Source organism: Alligator sinensis, unplaced genomic scaffold (genome assembly GCF_000455745.1).
Source record: "Alligator sinensis unplaced genomic scaffold, ASM45574v1 scaffold141_1, whole genome shotgun sequence".
In the NCBI taxonomy this organism is placed as follows: Eukaryota; Metazoa; Chordata; order Crocodylia; family Alligatoridae; genus Alligator; species Alligator sinensis.
In genome coordinates, this window is record NW_005842221.1 from 1545672 (window position 1) to 1569771 (window position 24100).

The following is a 24100-nucleotide window of genomic DNA, read 5'->3' on the forward strand; positions in this document are numbered from 1 at the left end:
AATGCACTGACTATAACCCTTCCTTCTTCTCTGGTTACACAGCTGTCCCTTTTTTGGTTAGGGGCAGATGCACAGGCTGTGGGATTCCTGTAACTGTCTATTCCACAGAGCATTTTTGCTGTATTATGGGTTTCCTGGGGTCCTTCTCATGCCCAGAGTTTGTATAATGACTGCTGATCTTGCTGAGAATGCAATAACACTGTTTGGAAAGCCCCATACTTCCCCAGTCCTTGAAAGTCAGGGCAGTGATCACGTGTACCAACTGGCTGTATTGCACCATGAATCATCCCTGGGAATTTTCTGCCACACGAACAACACTGGGACAAAGAAGGGACTTTTCCTCTTTCTAAATGCAATGTATTATAAAAGAACAGAATTATGTTAACTTCGTAGGAACTGCCACATAATTATGAGTTAAATTCATTTCCTTTGGATACAATCTAAAGGGGGGAAAACTTACTGATATGAAGGAGGCTGCTATAGCTGTAGTGTCTGAGGAGAAAGGGAAGTATCTTCCTTGTTAAATGTTAATGATTTAAGCTCTGAACCTAGCTAAACAGAACTGAATCTTATCTTATAAAAACTTCATGTCTAGAATTACAATAACTCAACCCTCAAACAACATACTGGAGAACTGTCTGGCAGCCATTTCCTCTTAATCATTATATACCAAATGCTTATCAGTACCGGTTACCAGAAAGCAACGAACCAAGGGAAAGGGTGTTATTTCTTTTAAAGCTGCATAAAAAAACTAGAGCATGATGATAGACACCTGATAAAACTGTGCTATGTTGGTGATAAGATTCAGAGTACATATCAGCAGTTTAGGGTTAGCTGATCAAAAACAAAATTGATGAACCATCTTGTCATTGGAATTTTGGGATGGTCAAAACTGAAACATTTTGCAGAGAAAGCTGGATTTCAGTAAAAATACCCTAGAAGCTTTGCAGCAGGACCCACCATGGAGATGGCCTCACAGTGGGGAATGAAAAATTAACAGGGTCAGGGATTTAATATCAGTCCACCTGGTAGAGGTACCTGGAGGGTATTCCAAATCTGAAGAGAACTAAATTTTGAAATATGAAATGGACTTCTCTGTCTCTTCACAGCTTCAGTATACTGTACTACAGGAATATTCAAGAAGCAAAGTTTTTTTGTGATATCTTTTATTGGACCAATTGTGTAGTTGGGAGTGATGTTAGACAAACTTTTATGAACACATCTCGGAGTACTTTGAAGGATGCGTCTAGCCTATTTCCTGGGCTATAACTACCATAACAACACTCTCACCTCTCACAGGAATATTGTAGTCATCCCCAAACAAAGTAACATAGGCTAGGGAATTCAAATTATAATTAAACTTAAAAAATCATTGAAGGTAGCACATCAGTCAATAATCATGTGCTTTTTGGAATTGGCTAAGGAATAGAATTTCCCATGGGAAATTTTGTGATTTCAAATTTGACTGTCCTGAATCTAGACAAAAATTGAAATCTTAGCATTTTTTACTAAATCAAAACTTTCTTTTCAATCTTATGAAATGGTTTGTTTCAATACATTTGAAATGTTCCATTGAACCTGTGTTGTTCTGACTTAGAAACATTTGGGCTTTTATTTTATACTCAAGTATAGCCTAATCTGTGGAATGCTAGGCTAAAGCTCATGAGGTTACGTTTCTGGCTCAAGCATGGTTTTGCTAGGTGACCTGGGGTACAATAGTTGAACTCTGCCTTAGTTTCCTCATCTGCAAAATGCTACTAACCTCTTTATAAAATGCTGAAAGACATAATTGTGAAAAGTGCTATGAGAGTTGTATATCATCATTATCATTACAATATAATATATATTATAATTTGATAGCATTATTGTTAATGCTACTACTACTGAAGAATTTTGTTATTTTGGTCCCAATTATATTGCTTTTTAAAGACATATTATATTACTTAAAAATCCCTTTTGATATCACTTGGGAGTAGAGTTATCTATGTGACCTAACTCTGTGCTTCCATATTTCTGCATGCTTAGATTCTTTCTAATTCAACCGCAGCCCTGAATTTCTAAGGTTTATAATGCTTGGTCTGGAGACAACTATAACATCCTTGTAATGTGATTTAGTTTAAATTATTAACATGAACTCTTAGTGGTAACTCCATTTTCATGTCATTTTTGTCTGGAAATATATACTGAGTGAAAGAGCAGTAGAGCAGCATCTGTGTGTGTACATGTGCGAAATATAGACAGATTTAAGCGCACACACCTGCATTACACACACACACACACAAAATAAACATTAACTACACTGTTACATTCAAACTTTAAATAATCATAAGAACAGAATCCCAATAGTTATATTTGAAATTCCAACTTGTGTAATGAGCAACTATAATGCTATATGTTCAAGTTGCATGTAGGGCTTATTTGCCCTGGAGCCTCTGTTTCTGCCCCTTCTCCCTGCAACCTCTGCTTATTATGGCAATGATGCTTCAACCCTTTATATTCTAAACTCTGTAGAAAAACCCTTAATCTTCATAGAGCTGATAAGCACTGTAGCTGGAGTTCATATCAAAATCTATTACTAAGATGGCCTGTGCATGTCTAATTTATTGTGTCTTTTCAGATAACTCAGAATTGGATGTTTTCTGGTTCTGGGTTAAGCATATGATTCACCATTTATGTGTACCTACAGAATAACCTTCATTTTGGCAAACATCTACAAGATTTTGAAGGGCATTAAATTCCAAAGGTGGAGAGCAGTTCATTAACATGTCAAAAGCTGGTATGTCTGTGAGGAATTGGACAAATTTAAAAAGCCAGTTTTGGCTCACTATCAGCAAAACCCCTTTAAATAGTGGGATATATAAGGCTCTGGAGTATTCTTCGGGAAGTAGTACAAACTTGAGTATTTGGAACTTTGACAGCTTGGCAAAACGTTGCCAATGTCATGCAGGGAACCATCTTTCATTAGCAGGGAGGAGACCATGACCTAAGAAGTCTCTTCAATCTCTGTTTTCTTAACTCTCCCCCTCTTCCTGCTACACAAACAGAAAGGATTTTCTTTTTCTTTTCTTTCCTTTTGCTTTCTTTTCTTTTCTTTTCAGCAAGGCTGGAAATATGAGAACATGTTCTTTCCTGATACGTCCATTACTTCTTTAATCTGATCTCAGTCAGAAATTCTGAAGAACAGCTTTTTTAGCGATTTATAATTAATCAAAAGCAGAAGTGCAAGGAAATGTAGGAGGGAAAGAAATTACCAAACTTGTTTTAAATAAATCTCAGTAAGGGTTCAGATTCAATTCAGGGGCTGAATAGAGATCCTGGTGGTGGATTTTTTTATCCAAACTGCTTTACCCATCCCAGTCATCACATGGCTTTCTAAGTGGTTATTGGATAAAACAGCATATTGTGCTCCATTAAATCGACCAAAATTAGCAGAAATATCAGCTCTGGCTATTTGGGCACAGAGGTCTCTTTAATTCATTAAGGATGCTTTGACAGATTACTGGTGTGCTTTTGGTTGAATGGTTCCTTATTGTAATAATTCACTGTAGATAGCAGGCTAGAACTGAGAAGGGAACTCAGGGGAACAAGGATTACCTGTTGTCTCAGGAGAAATTACTCTTGAATATAAGCATCATGAATTAATTTTCGTCACTGAGGAAGTTTTTATTTCATTGCATATTGTTTTCCCTTCTCTCTCTCATTTTCTTTCTTATGGTAAATTGATTCTTGTTTTCGCCACAGTGAGTAAGGTAAAGAGTAGGGCATTCAGCTGTGAACATTGGAAACTCAGATTACAATGTTAGTGGATGAATACATTAAGCCTGAATCTACCCAGAATCTACCCATTCCTGGATGGAATGAAAAGGAAGAGCACACACCAACTGCTGCAGCTTCCTGAGCCTGACGAAGGGTTTTTGAACCCGAAAGCTTGCTTAATAACTATTCTCCAACCATTTGGGTTGGTCTAATAAAAGATATCAAATTCACCCAAGGAACCTTGTCTGCCATTTTTCACACTGCAAACTTTTGTAGTAAAACTCAATCAATTGGCAATTTCATACTTGATCTCCCTACTGCACTATAAGGAAGCTTGAAAATAAAAATGCTAAACTGTGTATAACTTTGGTCATATTTTTAGTGTCTATTTTGTGATATTATATTGCAGTTTTGAAAGTATTTTTTTCAAAATGTGCTTTTATATTTGCTTGTTTGCTGATGAAAATCTATGTCAGATCACATAATAGAAAACCAATAAGTTCCCCCCAGGTTTCTCCTCTCCCCCCTGAAATGGGAACAAAATGTTTAGGGGAAGAACTGGCATTTAAAATAAAACCAATCCAGTTCTTCTAGGGAATAAACTTGAATTGTGCAGTTTGGCTTTAAAACAAATTATGGAGACCCTGCTCTCTTCTGGGCTGAAAATATGAAGGCTGAAAGCAATACTTCCTGTTTGAGGTAGGCTGAATCTCCTTGTCATCACTTTGTTCCTACCAGCTTCCACTACTAAACATGCCCATACCCATATTTGTATACTTTTCAGATATTTAAATCCATCTTTATGTATAGCGGAATTCTATAATAAATCATCCTGCTTTAGGGCACTCATTTGCTGGATTGGATTAGTATCTGTGTATACCCAAGAAAACAATTTTCTTTTAAATTTAAGGTGGTATGTTTTACTTCTACTACTGATGGGATATAGGGTGACCTGGAGAAGCCCTAATTCACAGGTCTTCAAGTCTGCCTCAGTCTGCAACCAGTCCTCATTAATGGCTTCCATGTCAGCACATCTTTGGTGGAAGAGGAAAATGCATTGACTATTCATGACACAAGAAATGTACATGGACGCTAACTCTCTGTTACAGGAATATTTGACATGGTTGTTCAGACAAAGAAGAGTCCTCTTAAGAAAATGACCAAAACGTAGATGGCCTGATTCTCCTCTGACACAAGTGTAACTCAGAACATATTAAATGGATTTCAAGATGTATGCTTCTAATTTTTGCTTGGTCCTCTCTGCTTTTCTCCTCTCTGATACTGAAGGGTTACAAAAGCCTCGTACACAAAATAATGAATGATTGTTATTGACGAGATGTACTGTGGCTGGTCTCAGGGTAACTTAGCAACAAATGAAGGCCTTAAAAGTTAAGTAGAGCCCTCTGTCAGCTACTATAGAAAGAAAAATGCTACCCTAGAAAATATTTTTGGCTCGAAGCAGAACACTCTCTACTGTGTGATTAACTGTATTCTCTCTCTTCCCTTCCTCTCTTTCTTTATGTAAAAGCTAAATGTTTACTGGTTCTATCAACCCAGTATATTGGCCAAAGCATCGCTGTATTTCCAGTAAATTCTACAACAGTCTTTTTAAGAACTGAAGCTATGCACAGGTCATTTCATACTCCCCAGGCTCTTCATACAGATAGCATGAGAGTTCAGTCTTACAAACCTTTATCTTTCCATTGAGTATCTCTTCATGCAAATATGCTTGGTGTGGTACTTAATGTTACATTGCCAAATATTCTAAAGCATAGCACATCTAGGTGTGATAGCTATGACTTATAATCAAACCAAGTTTTGAAGCACACACACAATTCCAAGCACACACTTTATTTCACTGATGCTTATTAACTTCCACTTGATTGCATACCTTTTGTTGATTTTTTTACCACCCTCTTCTCAAATGTTTATTCTGGCTCCAGTTTTTATCCTGTTCTCCACACAGAAAGCTCACATCTTTCTTAGTCTTGTCTTCTGATACACAAACACTTGTCTAGGATGGTTTAAAAAGGGCTGATCTTGGCTTGAGTAGGAAGGTGAACTAGACATCCTAAGGTCCTTTTCTGCCCCACTTTTCTATGATCCTGTGATGGCTGGTCATTTTCACAATGGTTAAAAAGAGAAACAAGCTGGTGGATAGATATATAATAGGATCCTTATTATATAATAAGGGATACAGTAAAACCCATTCTGATCTCACAGCAGAGGCCCTAACAAAATGGTTTCAAGATGTGGCAAATACAATAATTCATATATAGCTGCAAGTTGCAATAACTCAACTCTCACTCCTTTTCATTAGAGTTTTGTCTTGATCCTATTTTTCTTTGGTTTATGCAAATATATATAGTCCTTTATGGAACAAAGGAACTATACTAAATCATTCCTTTCATAAAATGATCAGCTCCAATTTAAAACCATATATGTTTTTTATCCCCAGGTGCTCCTATTTTATGCCCACTACTGTGATAGTTAAAAATCTTAATTGCTAGCCTAAATTTATTCATGGCCGGCTTATGGTTATTTTTTTGCTAGCTTTGTTCTTTAGCTTAAATAACTTTTCTCTCTCCTTGGTGTTTATTCCCTTGATGCATTTAGGGAAAACATTCATAACACTTCTCAGCCTTCATTTTGCTAGGCTACATAAACCAAACTTTTTCTCCTCTAAACTAGGCTCTCTTGTCTCCTGATCATCCTAATACCTCTTCACAATTACCTCTGATCTCTAGGATGTTTCAGGGTTTTAACCCTATTGCTGTGCCTAACATTACATTTAATTTAGACCAGAGATGCCCAAACTTTTTCTTATTGCGTACCTCCTTCTAGATTTACCAGCTGCCCGCGTACCCCTACCACCATACATTTTATATTTTAACCACTTGAATGCCAATTATTATTATAGTGAAAATTAAGTCTGCCATTACACAATTTCTCCTATGTACCCCCCCAGGGATATGTGTACTACAGTTTGGGGAACCCCTGATCTAGACAATTGGTACCCCTTTTTGGGAAGCTCAGATTCCTATAACTTTTTATCCAGATTGTCTAAGGTAGCTCATTATGACCATAGATTTCACCTTTTCTTCATATGTAGACATGGGTAACTTCAGACAACATGTTTTATACAAATGCCTCTTTTACTCATAGGTCGTTTTGCTTTTGGTGATCATCCCCTGGGCAGCATATTCTAGCAAGGCTGATTAGTTTTTTATCCTTCTTTTTGTAAACTAATAACAAAATCAAAGGATAGGGCACTGGTATTTGGATAGTGAAATACTGATAGCTATGGATTTCATGGCGGATATAGTACAATACCCTCCCCTTATAATGAACATGTAGCAGTAATGTGAAACGGAACATAATTACTATTCTATAAGAAACCTATGATTCCGTGCATTTTTCATTGATTTTAACATACAGAATTTTTGCCACTGACTGATATTTGCTGGAGGGTTGTTGCTCTGGGAAGCATGCCATATGACAAGGTCGGTTGAAGAGAATATGACAAGTTCAGAAGTAAAGAAAGAGAGAAGCTACAGAGATCTAAACACAGGTTTCCAGAAGCTCTTTGAAGGTAAGGGACCCTGTAGGCAGTTACAGGTCTCATGGCCACCCTCTATAATCAGTGTTATAAATAGGGTGGGGCAATAGGGAAACTGCCAGGGGTGCTAATGGAGGATGAGGGGGAAAAATGGCTTTTTCTGTAGCCATGCAATTGCAGTGGCAGTGGCAAGCAGAAGTCACTGCCGCCTCTGTGTATAGCAGTCACCCTGGCTGCTCAGCCACATACTTACACTACAGTCTGTAATCCTCACTGAGTGATGCTGAATCCTATTGCACTTCAGTAACCTTTTCCTCGGAATGGGCTATTTTGTGTGGTCCAAACTAAATGTCAGCTTCCCCTCCTTGTTTTCTAGGGAATTCCCCTCTTGCTTCAAATGAGAGTAAGATATTTTTACATTGCTCAGATATACATTTGAATTCTTTAAGCTGGGCTTTCCCCTTGTCCCAACCCACCCTCCATATAGTCCTATCACTTTCAATTTAAATGGATTACCATAATACATTTTGGAAAACTCAGGAGTCTTGATAGTAGTCAGAACTGTACATATTTACAGCAGAGTCTAATCATGTAATCAATCAATGGCAGAGCTTCTGTTTGACTTTAATATGGCAGCTGTCTATAAGCACCCAGCATACCTGGACAACACTTTAGAATACAATGTGGAGATTACTTCAGTGTGAAACTGAAATGGTAGGGGAATTTTTGACCGTGAGAATTTAGTTACTCAAGCTGGAGTTCGGCTCAGCTTTCGCAAAAGGTTTTGTAAGATCTAACGCAATTTAATGCTAAAACTGTAGGTTTATGGCAGGCATGTGAAACTCTCTTGGGACTCTGGTCCAGATCTGAACCATGGGGCTTCTTGTGGACCAGATCTAGCTCAGAGCATGGGGACAGCTGCCAGGGCTACCACAGTGATTGCGATCCTAGCAGCAGTGGCAGGTCCAGAGGCGCTGAAAGGTGGTCTTGAGAGGTCTTGAGGTGCTGAAAAGTCCAGTGGTGGAAGACTGGCAGCAATGGGAGGGATCTGATGGCAGTAGAAGATCTGGGGCATTAGTGCATCTGGGAATGGAGGTCCAGCAACTGAAGGGTTCCAGGAGCACAATGAGGATTTGGGGATATCTGCTGTGGCAAGAAAAGCTTGCTGGTGATGCCCATGGCCAGTGGGGTTGAAGGCTGGATCTGGTTCATAGGCCATATATATTTGACACCTTGGATTTATGGTATCAAACATATTGGATACAAAATATCTGAGGCTTATGTTCTCCTGTCAGCCTTCCTTTGATCCTCTGTGGGAAGAAAGGATGACTTCTGTTGTGTGAAACATTGCATGCTGAAACTTTCATCCTCACCAGCCAGGTCTACACATTGCCATATGGTGACACTGCTACAGCGCCTTGCTTTAGTACTTCCTTTTGAAGGTACTAAAGTATGGTGCAGTATGGACGGTTACCGCGCTGTGCATGTGACGCAAGGGTAGATTTTGCTGCTACGTTGCCATAGCAGTGTGTTATACCCAGGGAGCGTGCTGCTATGGTGACTTAGCTGGTGATCATGTGTAGACACATGTAATTGCGACATTGCTGTACACAGTACAGTGACATAGCACAACATGTAGACATGCCCACAGTAAATAATTTGAGTTTTATTTCCAGGTAAGGAAGGCCTTTACAAATTCTTCCTAGAACCCTATGTGAGAACACACTCTAAGAGTAAAAAAAGAAAGAGGTGTTAGGCTGGTTACTTTTAACATATAATGTGTAGCAGGAACACAGTGGAGACATCTACGTGAGATGCTTACTGCAGTTGCCTATTTAGCTCCACAGTAAAGCATCATGTGCAGAGTTATTAGGCCAAAGTAAATTAAGTAACACTGTTGTAGGATAATACTGCCTGACACAAGGCAGAGTTATTTACTGTGCTATAACACATGTATAGATGCTGATGGGGCTGGCTGGGGCATGAGAGTGCTTCAGTGTGGGGGCTACCTGCCAGCTAGGCCCAGCCAGCCCCTTCACAGCATATTGAGCCAGGTCAAAGCAGCCCCAGGCTGGCAGGTAGACCCTCAGTGTCCCTTGCCAGCTGGGGCTGCACCACCCTGCTCAACGTGCTGCGGTCCCGGGTACACATGTAAATGCTGCACCCAGGAGCAATAAACTCTGGCATGATATGCACTGGAGTTTATTGTGTCACACTAATTTCATGTGTAGATATACCCACAGTGGCCCAAATCCACTGTACATTTACATGTGTAAGCAGCACTTCTGTGGCTAGCTTTAGCTGTGTAAGTGGCTTTTGGGGCCACGTATGTGGATATTAGATCCTGTACAACTCACCTTGCCTTTCCCAGCATTCTCAGAAAGGATCCACACCAGCTACATATGCTTTGCTTTGATCCTGTTCCTCCCAAGAAGATGTGTAAACTCTGAAATGTCAACTGCAAGATATCATGACTAGAGTGTTCTGACCCCTGGGCTCACTGGGATAGAAGTTAGCCAACTGCTTTCTATCTATTTTAGTCAATAATGGAGAAAAAACACTTGGGGCTAGAGCAGAGGCCAAAATCCAAGTTGTCCTTCCCACCCCTGCAAAGGATCACCAAACTCAGTAAGTCATGCTTTCTCTAGCTTTCTTTCTGGCCACTCTTCACTCTTCTTTCTGGCCACTCTTCCACTGAGTAGCCAGAGGATGGCTACTCAGTGGAAGACAAAAGGAAGGATGGAAAGTGCTTTTAGCTTTGCCTAGACTATTGCCTGGTAATTAGGGCATTTTGCCGGAGAGTTGGAATATGTTCAACCTCATTCTGTGTGATAGGGGCTAAAACCTGGGTCTCCCACTCTCTGAGCAAGTTAATAGGTTGAAGGGTGAGAGAGCCCTCCTCCTCATCTTTATGCTTCCTTGTCTCTCTACTCATGCTTTTTTCTGTAAATAACATTTTGAGGACTTGCATGGAGTTATACATCTTCCTAGGTGGAACAGGATCACAACAGAGTGTAAGTGGTGGAGTGGATCCCTTCTAAGAAAGCTCAGGAAGGCAAGGTGAGTTGTGTAGGAGGGAAGAGTATCTAAAATCCATGCAAGTGGCCCCAAATTTCAATTACCCAATTTAAGTTAGTCCGAGTTAAAAAAGATGGACTTGGATTTGTGCTATTATGTCAAGGCTCTTGTTTGGTCAATCAGAGTTGAAAATACCCCTCCGAAAGGGCATAGAAGAAGTTGAGATCATGGTTTTACTCCACTCTGTACTTGTTTGTGAAATGCAGGCTGTGTACCAGGGTGAACAATATTCTTTAGCCACTAGGGCTAGGGACAGAAATGTTACATAAACCAGTATAAGTGTTCAGAAACTGGTTCAAATCTGTAACGCATCAGATATTCAGCACACACAAACTGCTTTCAAAATGGCCAAAACTGGTTTAAGATAAACCTGGATGGATGCAGTATCAGACTTAACTGATTTAGGTTGAATTGGTTTATTGAAATTCTGTCCCAGATCCCCTACAGATTCAAGTCAACTCACAGACCTCCAGCATCCCAGGATGCTTTGCACCTCCCTTCAAGCCCCCTCTCACAGGGTGGGTGGGCTAGCCTTGGCCCAAGCTATCTGCTCCAGCTGAGCAGGGTGGCATGCTCTTGTGTGTGCCCCCCCAGCTTCTGGCCTGGGTCACTGCAGGCATGTGGTTGCATTTCTGGAATAAAAACATGAATGTCTGTTCACTTGCTTATTGGTTCAATCTGCCGAGATCGATTAACCTGCAAAGATTGAATCGATTCAGCCTCGGGCTTTTTGACTGTCTGTACTTAGCCTAAGAGTAATGAAATAGATTTTACCTCCTTTCTTGCCCTGTGCACAAAAAGCAGGAGGGGGAAGACTTGCCTCAGGTACTTTTTCCTCTGGTGCTCCTCCTGCACAAGCCACATCTTTGTACTGCCTCTACATGGGGTCGTGGTGTAATTGCCATGATCCAAGAAAAACAAGTTCAGATAAGCAGGAAGAAAAAGGAAAAGGCAACCCAAGAAGATCATTACTCAGTGGTTCTGATTGTGCTTGAATACTGTGAGCTGTTTCCTTCTTTTGACACGTTTTGCTGCCTTTACTACATATGCAAGTTTGGTGTATACAGCAGCATGACAAAAGGCACCTGTTCCTCTGGTGCTAGCCAAAAATGTTGAAAAGAGCATTCCTTCTGTCACTGTTGCTGTATTGAGTCAGCCCATGGTGCTTTTAGCTATATAAAGGATGTATAATTCAAATGATAAATTAATCATACTGCAGAAATGTGGTGCAGGAGGCTAATCTTTCAATGTCAGACCTGAGGTATTTTGTCATTTATACATATGCTGTGTTTGGGGAATACTGGGCTGGTTATTACAGTCAGGCTACAGATATAAATAGGTACAGTGCTTAGTACTGCACCTGTACATTATAGTCCCCTTTCATGATCCCTGTATGCATATTAGAGAATGTCATCCCCTAAGAGGGTACAGCACTTACTAACAGAAGTTATGAACTCATGTTTTAATGCATACATACCGGTACTATCCTAGAAAAAAAACTTCTCAGTTTCTAATTCACAGGGCACATGTCTATGTTGAGATCTGGTGGTAGAGGTGACTTCCAAGTCTAATTCTACATTGGAACTAGCTATTAATAAAGTCTTTTTAAAAATCAGGGGCTTGGAAAGTATTCCACATCTGATAAACCTGAATTGAAGACTACAAGTATAGTATTTATGTTTAGGCTTTTGGTAATTTTGCTGTGAGGGTAATGATCAAAGGCTCTCACCATTATTTACTAGCTGGAAGAAGCGATGTTTGCAGAACCACAGGCACAGAGTCATTCTGTCTTAATTAAGATGAATGTTAAATTACCCAGTAAAACGGGCTGAACAATGTGCATGGGCACCCCTTTATGGACCTATATCATAGTTCTCATAGGGTTTTAACAGGATGCAGGATGTGGCTGTCACAACCCAGTGATTTTTTGTGCCTCGGCACTATGGAATTTCCTGGCCACATGAGAGCTCCTTTGCACGGCAGAGTGTTCTGCTGCAATTAAGAGCCTGCGTGCAGGAGAGTTCCCGCTAATTTGCAGTTTCCTTTGCAGGATGCATTTCTTCTTTGCAGCACAGAAATGCACGGTGCAAAGAGTTCCCGCTATTCGGATGCAAATTTGTGCCCCGCTATTGGCCAGTGCTAAATTATTCACACGTGGCGGCTAGTAATTGGCTCACTGGCCATTTAAAATTCCGCGCAACTTCCGCCCAAGTCGAGCTTTGAGCATGCTGCAGAGTGCCTCTGAAGTTATCTGACTTGCAGCTGCCGATCGAAGCGCAACCCCGACGTACCCCTTTCCCCGCCGGCTTCGAATTGCGGACGGATTAACTGGCTTGGGCCCCGCCAGCTGGAGCAACTCGTGTGGTTGTTCCGACGACCGGACCACCTGCGTCGTGACTGCAAGCGGCGTGAGTAAAGTTTTTTGCAACCAATAAGTTGTGTCTGCCTCTCCATTCACCAGCCCGCCCTGACATACAAGCGTAACTCGAGTCGGCCCTGGCCGTCCGAGACAGTGGCCTTTCTCTTTAATATAAATAACAAACATGATTACCCATTATTCATGCACATGTTCATGCTTATGCACACACTGCAGTGAAAACACACAGTCTTCTTGGTTTTGCAGATCAGCTGTTTGAACTCATTGTGTGCCTATGTACCTAAAATCTGAGATCTCATAGCAACATAAGTGTTTCTGTGGCCAAAAATAGTCCCGCCTTTAGCAAAGTTTTCACATCTTATCACTGAGCAAAAGCACGTATAGGAAATGGCATCTGTCAGATAACAGCTGCTAATTATCAGAAAATGAGTGAATGCATGATTGGCTTTTGTCAGTGTTATCCCAAACAGTTAAGTAGATTGTGTATATACCTCCTTTGTATATGGGTCTCATTAAGCATTTAAAAATGTTTTGGATATGCTTAAGGTGAACCAATTTGTTTAAGGTAGGACCAACTTTACATTGAGAAGCAATTGTTACAGGTGTTCTTTGTTACCATCTATTTTTCCATTCTTCAGGTTTCCTGCATCTAAGGAATTTCATACAAAAAAATATTTGTAGACAAAATTTCTCATATGCAATATCTCTCACCTGTAAGAGCAGAGACGCAGGGTCTTTAGATCTTCTAAGACCAGGCAAACTGCCAAAAATAATCTCTTGGGGAAACTGCATGCAAAAGATGAGATTTTATAACTCTGTGTGTTCTTCCAATCTGTGGTTTGTATGAAACCTTAGTTCTGACTAAGCTACATAACATAGCTTGTTATGGGTGAAGTCAATGGCAAAGTTCCCAAGACTTCAGTGGAGCCAGGATTTCACCCTACTAATACCACAACTTCCTATGCTGCCACCACTGAATAAAAACCCTACAAAAAGCATCTGCTGTTAAACTTTACCTGTATGTAAAAATCATTACTTTTGAAACTGTCTTCAATGTAATGCAATAATAATACAGATAACTACCAGAATCATAGCTTAAGTGTTGGTTTTACTCAGGGTTTAAATTATGGAAGAGCTTGATGGGGGCAGGGTTGAGCTGCCCCATAAGAGATGAGAACCTCCCTGTAAGATTTGCAAATCATAACTTGGGGGAGGATCTTCAGTTTTATTAGGGCATCACGATGGGCAGACCAGTTATTTTTGCAGACCCCCCACAAGAATCAAAGCGTAATTCGTACCCTGGTTTTAGTTTCTAAACTTGTCAAAGCTTATCTAGTCATATAAGTTTACACAGGCCAAAATAGCACATCTTCAAGAAGCCAGTTGAAAGTGACATAGTCTCTAACTTCTCAGGCTAGTAAATACCCTGATCCCCTTAAAATTTGTGTTCTTAAAAGAAAAAGGATATCTTTTAGAGGAGTTCAGTGTTATTCAGGAAATTCACCGTTCAAGCAAGAAAAGCCCCATACTCTGTGGGAAAGATGATTTTAATGTGATCAGTTCTAAAGACCACTACAAATCAGAAGCAAGAGTGGAAATACTAGAAAGAGAGTTGAACGCTGTGTGTACACAGAACTTAAACTGTAAAGAGTAATTAAAAAAGTTGATTTCTCTTCATTCAAAAGAAAACAGCTAAAACCCTTTCAGTGCTCAGGAAATGACTTGATCAGTATATGTTGACCTGATGGAAGTAATGAACTGTTGTAGAACAATGTGTACAACTAAACAAGCCAGTCTCTTCTATAAAGCAAACTATGGTTGCAAACCACTAAGTGTTAGTTTGATCTTTTATAATCCGGATGTAGCTTTTAAAGCAAATAATCTGCGTTATATCTTCATCTCTTGAAAAAAAAGGTTGCTCTTTGAAATGTATGAGACAAGGGTTTTTGTGATATGTTTTATTGGAAACCAGGGTATCTGTATGTATGTATATATGTATACATGCACATATGTGTGTGTGTGTGTATGTGTGTGTATAATCACAAGCTTTTGTGAGATTATCTGATGAGGTGAGCTTCTGCCCACACAAGCTTGTGTGCACACAGACATGCGCACACATACTTTGGTTAGTCTATAAAGTGCAAATCTACCTTGACTCCTACTTGAATTTAGACTAACACAGCTATATATTTCTGCCCGTGTTTTATTGTACTAGTTGTATAATTGGGGAAGAAGTTTGACAAGCTTGCGGTGATACAGTGCCCTTCCTCAGGTCTGTGTTGCACATTTGAAGATCTGTTTGCTATCCTTAAAGTTGCAGAAGTCCCCTGAGGATGATGGTACATTTTTCTCTACAAACTTAGGAAATAGATGTCACTGTGTAGTCAAAAGTTTACTGTAGCTGGTCGTTACTCCTTCAGCCAGGCTCAAGGGTCAGCCTTCCCCCTTTCCTACTTGAAACTAAATAGACTAACAAAACATCAACAGAGCACCTCTCCCTGCTTCTCTTGTCCAAGTCAAGGGCTTCACCACAGTGCTTCAGTACTGCCTTTCTTCTCAGCTTCCCTCCTTTTCCAGTGTCCTCTCTCTGGGAGCTTTTAACTTCCTCCCAGACCAGGCAATTATTCCTGCCAGGTGGCCCAGAGCTCCTGGGCAGGCAAGTTATTGCCCTCTAAACTCCTGTGGCTGGGCTCCAGTCCCCAAGCCATGCACCCTGTTACAGTTACACTGTGCAAAATTACTTATCAGTGTTTATTTCAAGACCAATACAAATGTCAGACTGATGAGAGAACATAGTAGCTGTGCAAAGTGAATCTTTCAAGACAGCACCTATGCAGGATTAAGGCTCTGGAGGAAGAAGAGCAAATATGAAGACTAAGGCTCCTGGCACACATTCATTTAATGATGTGATGGGATCCAATCCCCAGTCCCACAGATTGCCCCTCTTGCCATGCCACATGTATGGCAGGAGGCATGATTTTCTGATTGGAGATCAGAACCCAATTGTGCCATTAGTGCTTGCAGTTCAAGTGGAATCTGGGATCATAATCCTAGGTTCTCCCTGCACCAGGGAATTGGGATGGGGATATCAATCATTTTATTGTCAAATTAGGCCATGGGACAGCACTGAGGATTTGAACTGGCCCTGATGTGGTCTGATGCAAGTGTTTACAATCAACTAATTGTTGAGGCTAGAACTAAAAATGAGTTGATTGTTAGCCCTAGCCCTGGACAACATGGGGCCTGGTTCAGGTCCCAGGGCTGGAGCTGACAATCAACCCTGGCTGCAAGTTTCTGGGTCTTCAACACTGGGCTCTCTGGGCTGGGGCTGAAATCAGCTGTTTCTCATAACTAAGCACTGACTGGGTTGCCAGGGGTGAGGGATAAGACGTTCCTGGTGGAGGTGGAGCCAAAGGGATTTAAAATGCCCGGAGGGGCAATCTTTGGCTCCCCCCCCGCAACTTGACAACTCATTGTTAGGCTGGAGCTGACAATCGGCTGATTGTCAGTCCCAGGGTTCTTCGAGACCCTGGTGTGGTCTGGACCCTGGGACCAACAGTCTGTTGACCATCGGCTCCTGCCACACTTTATGTTTAAGGCACTACGCAAACAAGCCATCATGGTCTTCTATATTATATGTGGAATATTTTGATGGAGCATTTCACATTTTATGGTGCCTTAAATTGGAGGCATGTATAGCACCCTGCCCATTTATACCACAATTAGTACATTAATCTCAGTATAAATATATTGTGTAGAGGGAGGATGAGGAACAAGTTGAAAGAAAAATAAGGAAGTAAGCTACATCTTCATGAAAATAATGTCATATGAATTAGAATCAGTGTGAGTCAATAACAGAGGAAGTGCTACATTAGGAGGCTGGCAATTGGAAGTACTCTATATACAATGAAAAGCACCAAATGATTTTAAAGAAAGGGTACTGAATGTTCCCAGTGGTTATATCTGTAGCTGGCTTCTAATCTACTGTGTTATCAGTGTTTCAGCTGACACATGTTATTGCACTCAGAGCAAGTGCAATGTTATTGCACTCTGGAAACAAGTACATGTACATGTAGTTTTGCAGGAACTCATGAAATGATGTCATCTCTCTGTTGTCTGCAGCTTGCCTTTTCAACACAGTTGCCCACAGGCCTGCTGCTGTCTAAACAAATATCTCAAAATCCTTTGAAAGGCAAAAATCACTATGTGCAGTATATGGGTCCCGCAAAACCACCACAAACAAAGGAAGCAATCAGCACAGTGTTGCAAATTGTATTTCCTGGAATATACCAACTGGGAAGGTAGTGCACTGATTTTTAGTTTCTTATATGCTATGTAGTAAACAGCTTGCAGGTGAAATTTTCAGCAAGTGTACCTAAACAAATTGGAGGATTGGACCAAAAGAAATCTTATGAGGTTCAATAAGGACTAGTGCTAAGTCCTGCACTTAGGACAGAACAATCCCATGCACTGGTACAGGCTGGGGGCTGACTGGCTGGGCAGCAACTCTGTGAAAAAGAACCTGGAGGTTACAGTGAGCAATAAGCTGAATATGAGCCAGCAGTACGCCCTTGTTGCAAAGAAGGTTAATGGCATATTGGGCTGCATTGGTAGGTGTGTTGCCAGCAGGTCAAGGGAAGTGATTTTTTTCCCCTGTATTCAGCACTGGTGAGGCTGCATCTGGAGTACTGTATTCAGTTTTGAGGCCCCCACTACAGAAAGGATGTGGAATAATTGGAAAGAGTCCAGTGGAGGGCAATAAAAGTGGTGAGGGGGCTGGGAGACATGACTTATGAGAACAGGCTGAGGGAACTGGGCTTATTTAGTCTAGAAAAGAGGAGACTGAGAGGGGATTTAATAGCAGCCTTCAACTACCTTAAGGAGGATTCAAAAGAGGATGGAGCGAGACTGTTCACAGTGGTGGCCGGTGACAGAACAAGGAGCAATGGTCTTAAGTTGCAGCAAGGGAAGTTTAGGTTAGATATTGGGAAGAATTTTCTTACTAGGAGGGCAGTAAAACACTGGAACAGGTTACCTAGCGAGGTTGTGGAACCTCCATCCTTAGAGGTTTTTAAGATCCAGCCAGACAAAGCTTTAGCTGGGATGGTCTAGTTGCGAATGGTCCTGCCTTGAGCAGGGGGTTGGACTAGATGACCTCCTGAGGTCCATTTCAACCCTAATTTTCTATGATTCTATGTATCTAGTGCACTGGTGTTGTCATAAAAGATTCCACTGGACATGCAAATGTCATTGCTGCATAGGCATTAACCCTCCCCCCCACCCCATATAATTACCTGGTATGTGCTTTTATCAGCCACAGATATAACATTTTTCTTACAAATATTGTTAAAACAGCTGCCTCACATCTGAAAATTCTGTGAAGTATGCTTAGTTTGGTTTATTTTCATTTCTATACCATAACTGCATCAAAAATGTGTCGTGGCCTATTTTGAAGATGTATCTCCTACCCAGTGCACTTTCCTCTCTACTCTCCTTGTGCTAAATTAGCTCTTCTGAAAGCAGCACTGACTGAGTGACCAAGAGGAAATTCTGCCTAAGGCACTGAAGCCACTGGTAGCACAGGTAAGATGAATGAACGTGTTAAAAAACAGTGCTTTAAGGGGGATGAGTTGCTAAAGAGAACTGGGTAAAGGATATGTAATTATTTATCTCAAGATCACACTTCACATCTTACCCAGTTGCATAGTAACTTAAAATCCCTGTGAGCTGAAGACCCTGCATATATTTTTCAATATGATTCTGAGCAATGGTCTGGTGCCAGGAAAATAGTGGTCCACATCATAGAAACCAAGGGAGTGTAGGAAGGGGGATGCTTCAGAGTGACCTGTAGACATAGCACAGAGCTCTGGATATATATAAATCTTCCACTATGAGACATCCGTCTGTGGCAGTGTCAAAAAGCTGCTCATGGGAAGGAAGACCATAAGTTCCACGGTTCTAGTCAGAAATATGGGGAGGGGGCACAGTAAGTACCATTAGAGGGAAGAGGCCTGGGGGAGGTAGTGCAAAAAGCTACAACAGTTGCTTAGTGTTAATGTAACTAGAGGAAAATGAATGTAAAATTCTACCAGGTAGCAAATAAATCTTAATTTTCTCTGTGTGTTTCAAGAGGAACCTAGGGTTTTTTTAAATTTTGGAGTCTGCAATTGGGGATAGTCAAGTACAACACACTTTCTTTCCAAGTACAAAAGAAATTAGAAAACTGTAGTCTCTTAAAATTGTTTATTGTTTGGCCTACTATCTCTCTTCTTAAATGCTTCCTCCTATTTCTCTCTAGGCACGTCTACACAAGACATTTACTGCAGAGCTGCCTAATTAGCTCTGCAGTAAACGTCTCAGTCTCTGCATGTGCAGTCCTATTAGGCCACAATAAAATAATAAACTCAGCAGCAGGGTAGTACTTGTAAATACAAGTACTATCCTGCTGTGGAGTTTTTTGTGTGCAGTAACACACCTGTAGACACTGACAGGGCTTGCTGGGGCATGAGGGTGCTTCAGTCTGGGGGGTGCCCTCATGCCTCAGCCATTCCCTCTGCAACACATGGAGCCAGACAGGAGCAGCTCTGGGTTGGCAGCCTGACCTCCAGAGCCCCCTGCCAGCCAGGGCTGCTCCGACCCAGCTCAATGTTCTACAGTCCCGGGTGCACATTGAAATGATGCACCTGGGACCAATAAACTCCAGTGTGATGAGCACCAGAATTCATTGCTCTGCGTAATTGCATGTGTAGACACACTGTTAATCTTATTCACAGGTCCAGTGATTTGTTTAAGCATGCCACCTGACATTATACAGAGGCAAGGATATTTCAGGGGGGTGATATCTTCTATTGGACCAACTGCATGGTTGGGAGAGATTTTAAACAAGTTTTGGAACACAGCGTGCTACACAGCCTGAGCTAAGTAAGGCATAGAACAATAGCTTGTGAAAAACTCCATATAAAAATAAAACCGCAGTCTGCAGAAAGGAATGGATGAGGGTTGTAAAGAGAGCAGAGACACTATTAGCTGAAAGACCAGACAAGAGATGTAGGAAGGATAACCCAACAAGTGGAAGAGCAAGACTATTCAAGAAGGAAGAGGGTTGTGGAATGAAGAGAAATTAGCAAGACTAGTATAATAAGCCATAAAATCAGTGTCTGTGTTTAATTTTTAGTTTTGGTGTCCAGTAGAATTATGAATTTTCATCATCTGACTTTAAGCCATCCATTTGATGAACAGAAAATAATGCTATGTGATCTGGGATATGTCAATTGTACTGCCAGGCAACATTATATTGAGACATGCAACTCCAGATGTGCTAGTGTAGCTGTCTTAGCAACTCTTGGCAGGCATGTCAATAGGTTCTGCCTCTGAACTGAGCATATTGATACACACACATTGCCGCCAGCTGCTTAACTTTCGGCTCAGGAGGTAACATGCACAGAGCAGCATAGCACATCTCAGTACAGGCCTGTATGGTACTATAACTGAGCAGCATAAACATACCCTTAGGTAACCAGTTATACATAGTGACTAAGGAATAACTGTAGAGCTCTATTTATGGATAATCCAGTGGTTCTAAATTGTTTGGACAAATGATTTGGTGCCCTATAACATATAAGAAACATTTGCAAAATGACATTCTGCTTAGTGAGTGTAACTGATGATAAGCATATTTGTTCATTCAATTCTACTGTATTTGATGGCTTTGCTTCCTGACCTTCCGAAACACAAATATTTAGGAAAAAAATTGCCATGTGACTGAATACGAACTTGAAATATTCATTTATCTTCAAAAAACACACTCATTTATATAAACATAACCCTCTTCATGATTATTTTATATTCAGTAACTCTATTGATACCTTGGCATCCTACCAAATACATCTTGAGTCTATTACAATGGTATGAGAACATTTCCAAAATAATACTTTTTTAGTTTCCAAGAGAAAATATGCGACTCTTTCATAATCTTCTAAGTCTTTTATTAAACCCCAGCCAATAAAAATATATATTTAGCATGAACACAAGGACCTGTACATTTGCCCAGAGGGCCTGAGTATAATAAAATAAAATTTCAAAATGTAAGTACATTAAAAAAATTGGCTGTAGTCCTACAAGGACATGCACATGTGTTCAACTCTATATGTGAGTAGTTTCACTGAAGCCAGACACTACTCATGAACTTTTAAGTTGTATATTTATAATCTTTACCAGAACAAGCCCTTATACATTGACAGAGAAAAATGGAAATTGTTCTATTTTCAGGGGGAACTAGAAGTTAAACTCTACTGTGGTGACGGTGACTCCCTCTGAATTCTCTGGATCTTCAAAGGTTCCTTTTATTTTAAAAGCACTGTATTGATCCATTAAAGGTAATTATTTTTTAGTTGCATCTATTAAAATTGGTGCTAAAGGGCCAACCAAGAATAGGGATTCACTATTGTAGACACTGAACAAACACAGAGCAGTAGGCACCCCCTGCTCTGAAGGGCTTCCAGCCTGTGGGCTTATCTAAGCAAGAGCATTTCCCTGTAATCATACTATTATAGTTATCCTTGAAGAATTCTCTGGGTGGACACTCATAAGAAACTTCCTCATGTAGACATGTTAGCAAACACTACATTACTGACACCTTTTTTTTTTCCCCTCGTGAGAGTAGTAGTGAGGTAGATTTTGTTAGGAGGGCTAATTAGAATGAAAATGAACAGAAAGGATGAAATTTAAGGAGGGGGGAAAAGACTAGGGGAGAAGGGGTGATAGGGTCAGATATGCAGAAGGAAGTGAGAGCGTGGCAGGAATGGCTTAGGAGCAAACAACCAGTCAGCACAGGACAGTGAAAGTCTAGACACAGTCCCACAGTAAATACTTTGAAGTCATAGAAGGGTGAAAGTCCCTGGTTTGGCTGCTTCTGATGCTGCTTGGGCTGGCTGGAGTGTGTGGTTGGTTCCTCCCTCAAGTTTCCGTTCTGAGATCCACATGGCAGGGGGAGAAGGGGCACAGTTGTGTGGGTCTTTGTGCCTCCACTAGGCCAGGTCAGCCCTGGGCATTGTACTCATGCACAATGCAGGAAATGGTGCACTGTGCAAGGAACAGGAAAACACTTAGAAGGCATGGCCCCACTAATTGAGGATGGTGACAGAAAGCACCACAGTGAAGCACAAGACACCTGCTCTGTGCAGACCGCACTCCAAAACTGATGGAGTGTAACTGCCTTAGTGTATTTGTCCCATGTCAATAAGCTCACCTTAGAAAGTGAGCTAATTGAAAGAGATTTGGGGGTCTTGATTGACTACAAGATGAATATGAGCCACCAATGCGATACCGTTGTCGGCAAAGCAAACCAAACTCTGGCAGGCATCCACCGATGCATCTGAAACATAACCAGGGACGACATCTTCCTGCTTTACTTGGCCTTAGTGAGGCTATGGCTGGAGTACTGCATCCAGTGCTGGGCCCCCCACTTCAGGAAGGATGTGGAGAAGCTTGAGAGAGTCCAAAGGAGAGCCACCCATATGATCAAAGACCAAGAAGGCAAACCTTACAAGGAGAGGCTGAGGGACTTGGGACTTTTCAGCCTTGAAAAGACAAGGCACAGAGGGGACTTGGTGGCAGCCTACAAGTATATAAAGCGGGTACATGAGGACCTGGGACAACAGTTGTTCACCAGGGCTGCCCAAGGGATAACAAGGTCTAATAGCCACAAACTCCTGGAAGGCCAATTTAGACTGGACACAAGAAAAAAATTCTTTACAGTCCGTGTGTCCAGACCCCCCAGAGGTGGTGCAAGCACCTACTCTGGACTCATTCAAAAGGTGCCTGGATGCTTATCTTGCTGGGATCATTTGACCCCAGCAGACTTCCTGCCTATGGAAGAAAGGTGGGGCTGGACTTGATCTTGCAAGGTCCCTTCCAGCCCCTAATGTCTATGAAATCTATGAAGCATGTCCCGAATCTGGGCAGTAGCATGTATGGAGCAGGTGTGGCCAGCATCTCCACAGTGCCTATTAGCATGGTCCTCAGAGGGTGTAGGGATGCTCTAAAACCACTTCCCAGTCATTTCTAATGTGCTAAGCTAAGCTGTTGAGAGCAGCACGTGTTTGAAAGGGCTACTAATAAAAACTGGAGCCTATGTGTATCTCCATTAACTGTGAGTACTCTAAGCTTTGCACTGCATATTTCTAGGTCTGGGACCCTCTGGGAAGTGGAAGGCAAATCCTGATTGGGCCCAGTTCTGCATGTATTTTAATATAAATTCTTGACTGTGGACTTTCAGGGCAGAAATGCACAGAAAGTATTGTAATGGGCTGGCTAAGCATGAAGCTAAAGTTCTCAATTATTTTTTCTCTACTGATGGATGACTGCTGAGTGAACACACAAAGGCATACTCCCATCCTTTGCTTGGTAAGAGGAGAGGGCAGGAGCCTGACTAGAACGAAGCATGAAAGAACCTGGGGAAGCACCAGCTGCATGGCAGGGCTGAAGTGTCAGAGAAGCTCTACATGTGGCAAACTGCCATAGAGTTATATGTAAATTAGGCAGCATCAAGAGCCAAAAATGGCTGAGAAACAGGGCTGTTGAACAGAGCAGCTGGATGCAGGTCTGTGTGACATTTGTACAGAAGCAGCAGAGAGCAGGCAGGGAGCCAGTGCAGAGAGGCCCCCGTGGGAGATGCCACTTGCTGTCACTTGCTGACTGAAAACCTGCAAACTCCTGTTTGGTTTCTAACATAGACTGGACTACACAAGCATTCCCAGTACCAAGCTTGAGGAGCCCTGAGCCTCTAACACACTGCCCTCCTTAAGGGCCCAAACAGGAACCCGCATTGTTCAATATTAAATTGCAGTTAGCCCACTGAACTTGAGTTTTTGTAATCTTCCCCTTTTTTTACCCAAGTAAAATACTTCTTCTTGTAGCCACTTGTCTGAGTAGCTCCTGGGAGCCATGAGGGCTAATTTTAATAGGGCCTTATAGATGACTCACCTTCAGCATTTGTTCCTCTGAGCTATGGTATACTTGGCATGCTGCTTGGGGCTTTAAAGTACTACAGTGCTGAGGAGGTGTAACAATTACAGTCTCAAAGTACATATTGACTCTGTCACAGCTTGAAAGAGATTTATTTTGTGGCTGACCTGGTAAATATTAGTAGGAGGAAATACAGATCAATATTTAAGATAGTATAAGTGACTGAGTTAACTAGAAGTAGATCCTGTTTTATGACAAGCAGGAAAAATACAGAGCAAAAATACAGAAGACAGTTAAAATAAGACCTAGTTAACATGACAAGGCTCGTTTGATTTATCTGCACTGGGTTTGGAAGAAGGAAGGGA